This window comes from Balaenoptera acutorostrata, chromosome 6, assembly GCF_949987535.1.
Source record: "Balaenoptera acutorostrata chromosome 6, mBalAcu1.1, whole genome shotgun sequence".
NCBI classification, from domain to species: Eukaryota; Metazoa; Chordata; class Mammalia; order Artiodactyla; family Balaenopteridae; genus Balaenoptera; species Balaenoptera acutorostrata.
The window spans coordinates 115,063,231-115,071,470 of record NC_080069.1 but is presented as its reverse complement, the minus strand read 5'-3'; the positions used below and the strand labels follow the sequence as shown (position 1 = coordinate 115,071,470).

The following is an 8,240-nucleotide window of genomic DNA, read 5'->3' as shown; positions in this document are numbered from 1 at the left end:
AAGGGGAAGTCACTTGTTGAGCTTCCAGCCAACATTCCACAAATATCTGCTGAGCATTGCTACGCTCCAGACCAGGTGCTGGGCTCTGGCAGATACAAGGGTCTCCTAATTCTCTCCCATCCATATTGAAGAAATAACACAAACAAGATGTCAGGAAAAAGACCAGACATATTAGCTCTCACTATACATGTAAATGGGTTAATTTCCTTTATTAAAACAAAAACAACAAGAAGACAAGCTGAAAAAAGTGGGGAAAAGAAAATTTAGTTACATGTTATTTATAAGAGAACTAAAACAAGCCATGGAAAGAAATAAAAATCTCTAATGAAGTAGCTCTATATTTATAAATTATTGAATTATGTTTCAAATGAATAACAAACCACACTGAAGTGAAAAAAAGGACTAATTTAAGTAACTATTTTTTGGTCATCCTTGTGCAGGAGTCATGCTAATCTTCTCTGTATTGTTCCAATTTTAGTATCTGTACTGCAAGCACCCCAAGTAACTTTTGAACACAGAACTTTGATATATACCCTCAGTCTAAAGATAAAAAGAATTGCAAACAAATACTGAACTCTACCTAATGGGCTTGTTTTTCATAGTGACTAATTCTGAAACTAGTCTCTGTGCATTGGCAGACTGAGTAAAAGGTGAAATATATTGAGGATGTTGAGAGGCAGGTTTCTCACTGTTGTAGAAGGGACATACAAATAGGAAATGGGGAAGGCCAGGAAGAACGCTGTGGTATTGGATGGGAACTGGAGGCATCAGTATGAACTCTTGGATTTATATTTATATGTGTATGTGTTTCCTAGTTCTATCCACTGAGAGGACCTAGAAGCAATGATACCCTGCGAACAGTGAGCCCAGCTGTGCCCAGCTCCTTGCTTCTAAACACCATAATACCATCCTCCCCCAGGGAAACCAGAGCTGCTAGAAGAAATGGCTGGTTGCTGGGCAAGGCCATAGAAAATATAGGATGAGTCTAGAGCATCCTTTTGTGTCAGAAAATAAGGAAGTGCTCAATGAATAAGAGAGACACATCAAAAGGACATAGCAGCCACGCTGAATGAGCTCTCACTGGCCAAATCTGGAACAATTTGGTTATCAAGTAAATAATAATAGTAATGAATTTTAAAATTTATTTATTTTTGGCTGCGTTGGGTCTTCGTTGCTGCACGTGTGCTTTCTCTAGTTGCGGTGCACGGGCTTCTCATTGCAGTGGCTTCTCTTGTTGTGGAGCACGGGCTCTAGGCGTGCAGGCTTCAGTAGTTGTGGCACACGGGCTCAGTAGTTGTGGCACATGGGCTTAGTTGCTCCTTGGCATGTGGGATCTTCCCGGACCAGGGATCGAACCCACGTCCTTGGCATTGACAGGTGGCTTCTTTACCACTGGGCCCCCAGGGAAGCTCCAAAAATAGTAATGAATTATAACCCATTGAATAAGATAAGAATTCATGTGCCCATCATCCACTGTATGTATGTATACTGTAAGCTCTTCTTTCAGTAGAACGCTGACTCATAATAATAGAAATTCTTAAGTCACAATTTTGCAGTCATCAGAGAAATAATTAATGTAGATAAAAATCAAGATGCTAAAATTAGAGGGTGAAAACTTGATGAGAAATAAAATATTTATATAGCATCAAAGTACTCCCATGCAAATTACTTATTAATTATAAAGAGAAAATAGTGATTGTATGGTAGATAAAACTGGTGGACACCACCTTAACCAAGTGATCAAAGTAACCATCACCAGTAATAGGGCAAATTGACATCAAGTGCTTCTTAATATGATGTATGGAGAAAGACATAGTATCATTTCTGTGGTATCTCTGCCCCAAATGCATAGCCTGAATCTAATCATGAGGAAATCTCTGACAAATGAAAATCGAGGAATATTTTACAAAATAAATGACCTGTACTCTTCAAAAATGGCAATGTCATGGAAGACAAAGGAAGGCTGGGGAACTGTTCTAGAGTTAAGGGAGACTTAAATGTGATGTGTTATTCTGGATTGGATCCTGAACTGGAAAAAAAACTGCTCTAAGCTTCACCAAATTTGTATAAGACCTGTAGATTAGATATAATTTTATGTCAACTCTACATTTCCTGATTTTGCTAATTGTACTGTGGTTATCTGAATGTTCATGTTCTTAGGCAATATACACTGAAGTATTTAGGGGAAAAGGGGCATCATATTTGCAACTTACCCTCAAGTGTTCAGAAAAAAGCTGTACATAGAATGACAAAGCAAATGTCGCAAAGTGTGAATAATTGGTGAATCAAGGGGAAGAGTATTTAGGAGTTATTTGTGCTACTCTTCTAATTTTTCTATAACTTTGTCATTATTTCAAAGTAAAAAGTTAAACAGAAAAAAAGAAAGAAAAAAAAAAACCTGTTTGGATTCTTTTCTTTAAAGAAGCTATTTTCCCTCAAGGAACTCATTCATATGCTTGCCTCTTCAGCAAGTCTAGACTCTTCCTTAGCATTTTAGTCGACATCCCAATCTTTTAGAAACAAATGGAGATTTGTTTATGAGTTCCTCATTCCTCAGCCATGTGGCGCTGGTTATGCGCCCTGACCATCAACCCCTCCTGTCTGGTTCATTGACAATGTCCACTGAACACTTTTGCATTGCACCATCTCTGAATCCCCAAGGCTCATCTCCGTACCTGGCCAGAGCAGGAGCATAGGGTAGGAGTTTGTGAAATTGAAAGACTGGAATATCTGATTGTCTTCAGGGGAATAGCAAGAGTTGGAACTGGGAGGGAATGAGGAGGAACCCCACTGGCCTTCTGTGGGGCAAGGGCCCTCATACATGCCTGGACCCTGGACTAGAAAGCTTTGGACCCAGCGGTGCCTGGAAGCCTCTACCCTGTGTCTGGCTGCCAAGGAGATTTGTCTTGGAATGGGCAATCAGGAGACAGAGCAGTGTAAATTCCCCTCTGCAGGGGCGACTCAGGACTAATCCCATCAGTGTGGTTAAGGGTGAGCAGGTGACAGCTTTGCTAAACTGCACTTCAGGGTCCATTGGAAGTTTACCAGCTCCCTCTGGTTTGTTAAACTCACTGGTGGTAAATGCAGTGAACTCTCTGGCTACCCCTCTGATCTTGTGAGTCTGGGCACAGGGTTTTGGGTTTGACTTTCCAAGCTGCCTTGGATCCTCACATCTTGGTTCTTGAAGGCCCTCAGACCTATGGGGCTTGAGGTTGGGATATTTGGAAGTGAGTGGCCATGGATGAGTCTGAGACGGTGGATGGAGGGAGGCTTTAAAAGCCACCCCTGGGATCCTCAGTGCAATGGGAGGAGCCATGGGACAGTGACAGGTAATGGAGTGAAATGGTCAGATTTTCATTTTAGAAAATTCACTCTAGAAGTTGAAGATCAGAGGGTAGGAAGGGACAAGCAGAAAGATCAATGTAGAGGCTGTTACACAAATCCAGGCAAAAACTAGAACAAGAAGCATTATTTAGACCTTGTCCTATAACAGAAGTGGCAAACATAGCATACATCTCACCACCCAAACTTCTTGTTCTCATGGCAAAGATTGCTAATCCCTCACTGTCCTCCCTTGTCCTGGGCCTGGGTGGGCAGCTCCCGTAGATGACCACTACCAATCAATCCAAGTAGGCTCACTGGATGAAAGACATTTGCCCTCTCCACTCTCTGTTAGAGAAGGCAAGGAAGAGCATCAGTTTGAGGATATGCTCGCGTTTGCCGACAACTCACTTTGGGTCTGGCCCGACCTGAGGCCCTGGGGGTCAGACCGAGGGTGATACCCCAAGTCAGTCTTTGAGGTCCCTCATGGTGCATTGTGCTTGCCCTGCTGTACACCCTCTGTGCTCCCACTCAGTGCTTTTGCACATCCATTAGCTCATTTCAACCTCACAACATTCCTGGAAGATCAAGGTTGTCATCCCCATTTTACAGAGGAGGAAACTGAGACCAGAGACTTCAGGTAGAGTGCCCAAGTTCCACAGGTGGTAGGTGGCAGACCTGGGATTAAAACCAAGGGCTGTCTGGCTCCCAAAGCCCTGGCTCCTTCCACAAGAAGCTTGTTCCAGCTGCAGCAGCTGTTCGAATCTGTCAGGGCCTCATGCAGAAAGCAGGACAGGTTGGGGTGGGACATGGACATCTTGGTAACAATGGCTTTCCCTGTCAATAAAATCCCTGGCTTAAAAGGACCTGGGAAACTTGACTTTGGAATCACCCTATCTAATCCGCTCTGTGTTGAGCCATGGAGAAGGGAGGCCCTGGCCCCTGGGTGGGGGCAGGGGCGTCACGGAGGGGGATGCTGCACAGATGGTGAGGGGCGGAGGCCTCTTGCAGTGGAAGAGAATAAAGTTTCTGTCCTTGCACAGTCGGAATGAGGGCCCTGGAGCCAAGCGGCCAGGGCCAGGGCAGGGCCAGCCAACCTTTGGCACGTGAAATGCCACCCTGAGCTCATGGCAGATAATTCTGCCATAGCAGGGGGGTAATAATTCATCCCCCCTGGCAGGCATGCATCCTGAAAGCCCTGTCTGTTCCTGCCTCATGGGGTCCCTGTTGGAATGTAGGGGGTCGAGGGGCTGGCCCCAGCTGTGGGCAGAGCTTAGACTGGGCCCAGTGGGCGGGGTAGCGTCTGGGCACTGCCTGGGAGCAGAGGGAGCCTTTGTGCTCTGTGCCCTAGGAATCCCACCCCCACCCGCAGTCTCCCTGTTGGGGAGAAATGGCTGACATGCCAGGCTAAGGCCTGCTCTCTCTCCTTCTTCTTCTGGGGCAGCCGGGAGGAGAGTGCTTCCCTAGGTGCAGCTTGGCAACTGACAGATCTACCCCATCACGCCTGGGGTGCTCCTTCTGAGCAGTGGGAGGGTGAAGGGCAGGGGCCCTCAAACCTGAATGCATGGCACGATCTCCTGGGCAGCTTTAAAAACAGACCAAATCTCAGTCCTCGCCCCCAGAGGCCATGGTCTGTTGTTCTGGGGTGGCACCTGGGCATTGGCAGTGATTCTGAAGGGATCTGGGTTTGAGAACCACCAGTGTGGTGTTTTGAGAGGGTGGTGCTGCAGCTGTGTGACCTTGAACACGTGACATAGCAGTTGGTGCCCCAGTTTCCCCATTTGTGAAATGTGGACAGCAACAGTACCTATTTTGTGGGGTCACCAGGAGGATTCAATGGGACGATGCTGTAAAGACTCGGCACTGGGCTTCCCTGGTGGTGCAGTGGTTAAGAATCCGCCTGCCAAGGCAGGGGACACGGGTTCGAGCCCTGGTCTGGGAAGATCCTACATGCCGCGGAGCAACAAAGCCCGTGCGCCACAGCTACTGAGCCTGCGCTCTAGAGCCCGCGAGCCACACCTACTGAAGCCCACATGCCACAACTACTGAAGCTCGCGTGCCTAGAGCCCGTGCTCTGCAACAAGAGAAGCCACTGCAATGAGAAGCCCGCGCGCTGCAACGAAGAGTAGCCCCGGCTCTCCGCAACTAGAGAAAGCCCGGGTGCAGCAACGAAGACCCAACGCAGCCAAAAATAAATACAAAACAAAAAGACTCGGCACTGCGCCTGGCACAGAGCACACACCCGGACGCTGTAGATATCTATATCTATCCTATAGATAGTTATTGTTATGTCTTCGTTTCCCACCTGCCAAGGGGAAATTTTAGGAGTTAAAGTCCTAGGGAGAAAATCTAGAGGGCAGAGGTCCCCTTAGAGGACCACATCAAGAGGGGACCAGAGGAGGCTCTTCACGCTGACAGGGAGGCAGACTGGGAGGTGCCGGCACCTCTGTGTTTCCAGGAGCAGCCCACACTCCTCGGCAAGGCACGGAGACCTCAGGCTCTCGGCTCTCAAAGCACCAAGAACACCATATGCGTGCGGCTACATCTGGCTTCCCCACCTCCCAGCAGGTTCTCAAGGGGAGGGGTGAGCCTTGCTCAGCTTGGTGCCCCCGAGGCTGGCACACAGGCATCAGTCACATTGGATAGCCTGCGGTGCATGACACAGACCTGCCAGGAGAGCTGGCAGATCCTCTGAGCAGGGAATTAACTGGTTACAATGGCAACAGTAGCTACTGCTTCCTGAACACCCACTCTGTATTGGGCATCACGCTTAGGGCTTACAAGACTGCACAAGCCTTGTCACTGCTCTTTCTGGCAGGTCATGCTGTCAACCAAGCTAGTAAGGGTCAGCCTAACCTCACTGCACTCTACAGCCTCTGGCCTCTGTTGGCCACTGAGCTGCCTCAAACACTGAACTGGGGTTCAGAGCTGTGTGCCTGGCACGTGAGAGTATTATTGCCACAGACAACAGAAATGCCACAGCTTTTTTTGCTGCCCAGGTCCCTGGCTGCAGCCCAGGATGGGGTGTTTAGGTGGAGTATTTTTTCCTGAAGATGGGTTTTCTCATTTTCATAGAATTTCAAGATGGAGAGAGTCACTGGAAATATCCCCTCTGCTCTCCAACCTTAGTGATCTGAGATTGCAGTCTAGAGATTTCTGCCTGGAACCTGACTTAGGGGTGGCCTCAACAAATATGCTGCACGAATAAAATGAAAGAAGTGTGGCCCATTCAGTGGCCGTGACCTCGGAACCAAGCAAGGGTGGCTTGTTCAGCAGACTGTTCATGAACTTGCCCAAGGTTCTGAGACAGATCACTCGGTTATTTGCAGACATTTGTTGGGGGTCTCCTGGGTGCTGATGAACAAGTAGGGAGCAAGCTCTGCTTTCATGGAGCTCAGACTCCAGTGACAGGAGACAGGCCCTAAGCAGGAAAACTAATAAATAAATACCTGCTAGTGAAGAGACGAGAGGGCTTGTGATGGGAACGACTTTATTTTAAAATTTTTTTTTAAAATTTATTTTATTTATTTATTTTTGGCTGCTTTGGGTCTTCGTTGCTGCACACAGGCTTTCTCTAGTTGCAGAGAGCAGGGGCTACTCTTTGTTGTGGTGTGTGGGCTTCTCATTGCGGTGGCTTCTCTTGTTGTGGAGCACAGGCTCTAGGCGTGCAGGCTTCAGTAGTTGTGGCACGCGGGCTCAGTAGTTGTGGCTCGCAGGCTCTAGAGCGCAGGCTCAGTAGTTGTGGCGCATGGGCTTAGTTGCTCCATGGCATGTGGGATCTTCCTGGACCAGGGCTTGAACCCGTGTCCCCTGCGTTGGCAGGCGGATTCTTAACCACTGCGCCATCAGGGAAGCCTGATGGAGACGACTTTAGACTCAGCATTGAAGGACAGTTTCCCTGGGGAAGCTGAGACCTGAATGACCAGAGGGAGGCAACCATGCACAGGTGCAGGCACCAGTGTACCAGGCAGAGGGATGCAAAGCTGATGCAAAGGCTGGGGAGGATGGGGTGGAGAGCAGATGGGACTGGTGCTGGTGAGGGGTCAGAGAGGGGAGGCCATGGTCCAGATTACCTAAAACCCAGCCATGTTTGGCTTGCTTGGGACTAGGGTCAGCCCTAGTGGAGTCTGAGTTGTGAGAGGGACATGTTCCCATCAGCCTCTGCCATGGCAGTAGTGGCATTGTGCTTCTGACCTGTCTGTACTGTGGGGATTGGGACCCTCGTCATTGCCCAGGGCCACAGGGACAGTGCCCAGCTACCAGGCAAGTCAGGGGCTCTGCCGAGGCTGGCCTGTAGCTGGGGGAGGCCGGGGAGGGAAGGTCTGGCTGAATGAGTGTGTGTGTGTGCATGTGTGTGCGTGTGTGTGTGTGTGTGTGTGTGTGTGTGTGTGTGTGTTTGGGAAGCTAGTCTAAATCCAAATCACCCATCAGTGGTTTGAGAACTCCTTGGAGGTACCTAAGCCACCATGTGAAGGGCCATTAAGTCACATGGGAGAAGCTATTCCCTTCCAATCCCATCCCTCTGATTACATCAAGGACAATATCCACTTGCTGCTGGTTTGCCCTTTATGTGCCCTGAACATTTGCTAATCTTCCTTTTTACACAAAGCGCTTTGGCCGGCCTCACAGGCACGGTGTCCAGTGGGATGCAACAGTGCTGCTTGTTCTCAGTGTCGCATCCCGGTCACCTTGTGTTTGTGGTCACTGGCTTTCTTTTTACTATTGTAATATTCCTTCTTAAAAAATTTTTTTTAAGATTTTTTGTTTTCGTTTTTACTGACAGGTTATAAAGCTTCCCTTTGAAATAAAATTATTTTAGTAAAAAGAATGAAATGATTGAAAAAAGAAATAGTGAACTATACTGAAGATGGTAAAGGGAAATGACAAAAATCACAGAGGGTCTGTACATGAATGACTGA

General features: G+C 47.9%; 1 non-coding gene across 1 annotated transcript; it reads right to left on the bottom strand.

Moving 5' to 3' along the window:
* Window positions 1-392: 392 nt before the first annotated feature.
* Window positions 393-496, bottom strand: LOC114235559 (U6 spliceosomal RNA). The gene has a single exon (XR_003621711.1). It is a non-coding gene; the product is annotated as a U6 spliceosomal RNA (small nuclear RNA).
* Between the last annotated feature and the right edge of the window lie 7,744 nt (window positions 497-8,240).